The sequence below is a fragment of the Gossypium hirsutum genome, chromosome A03 (assembly GCF_007990345.1).
Source record: "Gossypium hirsutum isolate 1008001.06 chromosome A03, Gossypium_hirsutum_v2.1, whole genome shotgun sequence".
Taxonomy (NCBI): Eukaryota; Viridiplantae; Streptophyta; class Magnoliopsida; order Malvales; family Malvaceae; genus Gossypium; species Gossypium hirsutum.
The window spans coordinates 28,470,294-28,475,556 of record NC_053426.1 but is presented as its reverse complement, the minus strand read 5'-3'; positions in this window follow the sequence as shown (position 1 = coordinate 28,475,556).

Sequence of the window (5,263 nt, the reverse complement as noted above, 5' to 3'; positions counted from 1 at the left end):
AAACCAAACTTAGCATTATAGGGTAACATGTCAACTCCTAAGTACATGCCATGTATAACCAAGTACAAATGATCAAAAGTCTACCAATTCAAGAGATGGATAGTGCGAGCTCCTCGAGGATCAGATTGACACGTTCTATAGGTCAAAATCTACAAGAAAAGTAAAGTAACGAGGTAAGCATTATAGAATGCTTAGTAAGCTCATACATATAAGAACGATTAACTTACCTCATTTAGCAAGTACATAAGTTAAATTAACATATATAACCAAAATTTACCTAACATCTCAAAACACAATCACAACAAGGTGAGTTTGATTCATATTCAATCGTGTAACATACCAAGTATTAAGCATAACAGTTCATATTTTTGAAATCCAATTCATCCACATTTCAATCTATATGTAAACTCAAACTTGTTATTAAGTCTTCCACTTTACTACCTTTAATCATTAGACACATCACATGATATCCAATTCCACATTTCTTATCTTATAAGTTATCTAATGAAACATCGTAAAAGAACTCGAATACACTAGTACTAATAATATTTAATGCTCATCCGAGCTAATCATGCCCATTTGTGTCAGATTACTTGTCTGGGCTAAACCTTTTATCAACACATCAAATAACTTGGTAAAAGTTGTAAATATACATGTTAGGTTACCCATCTGGGCTAAACCTTTAAAATGGCATTAGGTTACTTGTCTGAGCTAAACATGTGTCACATGTATCTTCGAGTCTGCAATGAATGTTGGATCTCGAAAATAATCAGTAATTAACCACATCTGTTGCTTATCCGAGCTGAACATATATTCGTGTCAAGTTACCCGTCCAGGCTAAACCTTTATATCGACACATAAAATAGCTTGGCCAGGGCTATAAATATGTTTGAGATTAGCTGTTCGACCCAAACCTTTAAAACAACATCATATTGCTCATCCTAGCTAAACCTATGTCACATATACCTTCGAGTCCACAATGAATGCTGGATCTTAAAATCATCAAAAGTCAACCTGTAACCATGTGTACAATACATTTACGATGTTTCATCGGGGTGATTCCCATCATGTAAGTTCACATTTATCCCATTTCAATTTAATCTCAATCTCACCCTTTAGGTACTAAATTGCAAACAATTCAAAGTTCAATAGAACATATATATAACATTCACTATGCACAATTTTCCTTTTTTCGTGAATATCCTCCGATTGGTTTAAATTCCCATCTATATCAAAATTTAATTTAATTATTAATACCAAACATTATTTAACAACCTACTATAGTTATGTATCGATTCAATTTCACTTATTAGATATTCCCTAAAGTTTTACATTTTATTCAGTTTAGTCTCTAAAATTCAAAATGGAATATCTTTCAAATTTGTGTCTCTATTTCGAAACGAATCTTAATTTCATCCTTCTACAGTCTTATAATATCTATTGTTACAAAAATTTCATAACAATTTTAAAATTCTTGTAATTTAATCCTTATGTTCAAAATTTAGCAATAAAACTTTACAAACTAGTCTTTTTTTCATTTCTAAGCTTAAAAACTAACATTTTAACACCAAAATGTCAAGCATTCATCAATAGTAACATTTTTAAACTTTAATAGTTCTACAAATTGATACCCGGGTTAGCTAAATCAAGCTCTTGAGATCTCAAAAATATAAAAATCACAAGAAATGAGCTTGAATTACCTTAGCAATCAAGGAACCAAAGTTGAAAAAGCTTTAAACCTTTATTTTCCTCCTAAGCTATGGTTTGGAGAAGATGGAGAGCAAAAATGTTTATTTTTTCTTTTTAATTTTAACTTATATAGTTCAATTAACATATAATTAGTTATAGTTAGTTTAATTAATCTATATTAATTAATTCTAATCAAAATTAGCAACATTTGGTGGATCCCAATTGTCATCCACCACCCTTTATCACATATAGAGGGGGTTTAATTGCTTAATTGGTCCCTGAATTACTTAAAATTCCATAGTGATGAACTGTTACCGCTTTTACAATTTAGTCATTGTACCTTAATTAACTATCTAAATGAAAAAAATCAATGGACCAAATTTAATTAAACTTTATACTAACCTCGTAAATATTAAATAATATTATTTATGGACTAGTTGGTCGAAAATGGGATTTCAAAACCACTATTTTTGACACCACTAATTTTAGGGTCAAAACACTTATACCTTAATTAACTATCCCATTTAACAAAATTTTCAGACCAAAAATTAATATAATATGACATTTAACTCATAACTATTAATTAATAAAACTCATGGACTTGATCATCAAAAAATAGGGTTTCAAAGCCACTATTTTTGACTTCATTGAAAGATGGACTGTTACAACTCTTCTCCTTTAAGAAATTTCACCCTCAAAATTTCATATTAAGCTTTTCTTTTTTGTTGAAATGCATAATTTCTTCCTGGTGAAACTTCTAGAATTACTTTATCTCCGGTCTAACACTTAATATCTTTTCTCTTCAAATCAACGTAATATTTCTAACGGTTTGAGGTAGTTTTTAAACAGTCTTATACAACTCTGACTTTTTCCTTTATTTCATGAATCCAATCAATCTCAACCAAACTTTCTCTTGTTCAACTTTGACCAGTACAATTGGGTTATGCGTTTACATCTGACATCTGGATCACTTTTTTTGATTACTCATCAAACTGAGGATTCAATTTCGAGTTTAGGGCTTTGTGTAACTTACTCCAAAATCTGAAAAAATTTCTTATTCTCGATCTGAAGTAATAGAAGGGCTATAATCTGAAAATTTTGAAAATATACAATTCAACTAACTTCTTGAGTGAGTACTCAGTTCAGGTGAAAAGAAAGTATGTTGATTTGGTCAAATTGTCAACTATAAACCAAATTGCATCTTTCTTTTTCGATGACAATAGTATAATCTGATATGAAGTCCTTAGTAACTCGCTCCCATTTCATTCTTGAATCATCGCAAATTGTTACTATTTGATGGAATCCAATGCTCAACTTTAGCTTGCTGACGTATTAGAAATTTTGTCACATATTCTAAAATCTTTCTTTTCATACTTTACCACTGGAAACATGAAAATATACACACTTTTTCATGCCCTTTTAAACTCGAATTCATGCAGTTTCGATAAAATTCTTGTCGAAAAATATAGAATAATTATAAAATAATTAAATTGTACTTAAATTATTAACATGTTTAATTTTAATTAATTTTATATCAAATTTTGATTAATTTTGATTATTTTCCACAGATTTGCACAAAGGACAAAAAATGACTCGACGGACACTACCAGAAGCACAAAATCGAGAAGCAATTTTGAAGCATCAAGGCGAATTAATTTTACAGCCTAAGATGGTCCAAATTATGAGTATTAATTCATAATATAATTAATTTTAATTTTAATCCAACTTATTTTGGGTTAGCTGAATCGAGAAAACCGATCCAACCAAGCATTGGGCAGCACAAAACCGTCCCACATGCTGACCTAATCAGCTTGTTTGGATGATTATTTTGCTTGCAAAATAGCCCTTAAAAACTCCTTGAATTTGCATTCAAACCCTTCCACTATTCATGCTTTTCTAGATTTACCACTACCTTAATATAGCAAGTTTAATACCTTCAAACTTGCCACATGTGTGGCCGGCCACAGGGGGATTCTGCGGCTGCTAATTTTCTCTATTTTTAACAGCCTACTCAACCTATAAAAACCCCCTTGGCTGCTTATTTGAAACACATCTCAAATCCTCTTATCCTTTCACTTTTCTCTCACTCTTTCCTTTCAAAACCCCTTCCTTGTTCTTGTAACGCCCCCAAAATTTATATTTTTTTGTTTTTGCAAATTCGTGACACAAGTGTGTATCTACTTCAGTGGCTAAGTGTTCTGGGTGTGTGTGGGAGGTCCCAAGTTCAAGCCTTGACTTGGGAAAAATTTGGTATTTTGATGAATAAAGCCTTAACTGGGTTCAATAGGCTTATATTTGATTGGTTGTAATTATACATCAAAATGGGCCTGCTGGTCTGGTGGTTAAGTGGAGTGTTGGTTTGCTAGAGGTCCTATGTTCAATTCTCCACGTAGGCAAGGACAATAATTTTTGCTCGATTTCTTAAAAGAGTTTTAGTGGTGTTAGGGTTTTGAGTAGTGGGGAGTTCGGTTGAGTGATTTTAGAAGTGGGTTGGGGGATATAGAGAGATTTATTGATTTTATTTTGTTTTCTTCTTCTCATTTTCTCTCTCTTTCCAAATTCTCTACTCAATTTTTGACTTTTTTTTACCAAATCTCCTTTTCCCTTTTCATCTGTACTGATTTTCGCTTTCTTCTCTTGTTCTCATTCGATTTTCCTCCAACTCGACTCTTTCTCTTGTGCAATTTTGATTGCATTTGAATCGGTAAGTTGGGTAAGGTGGTTTGTTTCCGTTCATTAATTTTATCATTAATACGTGTTGTTATTATCGATTAGGTGGTGTATCGGGGGCTTGAAATCATTTGATGGAGACTTGGTCCCGTGAGAATTACTGTTGATACAGTCGAAGGTAAGGTTGTTGATAGTTGAAAGTTAAAGATCTCGTTATGGTTTTGATAAAGTTTCATTAGTGTCACTGAAATTGGGTTTGGAATACCAATTTATAGGTTTTGGAGTGCTCGTGGTTGCGATAGCATTGAAAACAAACCAAGTGTACACTTAATTGCATAGAAAATGAGGTTTTAGCGAAAGTCAAAAACCTTACTATCGACGCCTTACGGGCGTGTGGTCGCTCATGTGGTAGGCTGTGTGTCCTAACACGGGCGTGTGATCGACGAGGCTAGGCCGTGTGCACCAAACATGGCAGTGTGATGGCCAGGTAGGCTATGTGCGACACACGGGCTCGACCGAATTGGGCCATGTGGGATTCTGGTCCAGGCCGTGTGATCCACAAGGCAGATAACATGGGCATGTGAGCCCATTTTCACTGGTTTGTTGCCAAGGTTGCACGGGTCACCTAAGACGACTGTGAACCTAGTGTAGGGTCGGTAGGCTTACCTAGACTCCTAATTGAACGAAATGACTGTATGATTGATTTATATGTATACATGTTACTGAGCATGATGATGTTTCACTGAAATGATATTGTATGTACTGTTACCATGTTATAGCATGTCTTAACTGTATATTGCATTGGGTTGGGGGGTTGATATTGTTCGGAGGAAGTGTACTGAAAGACTTCGAGCTTAATTTACTGGCAGCACAGCTGCAAACTACTGTCTAGTACCGCATTCGG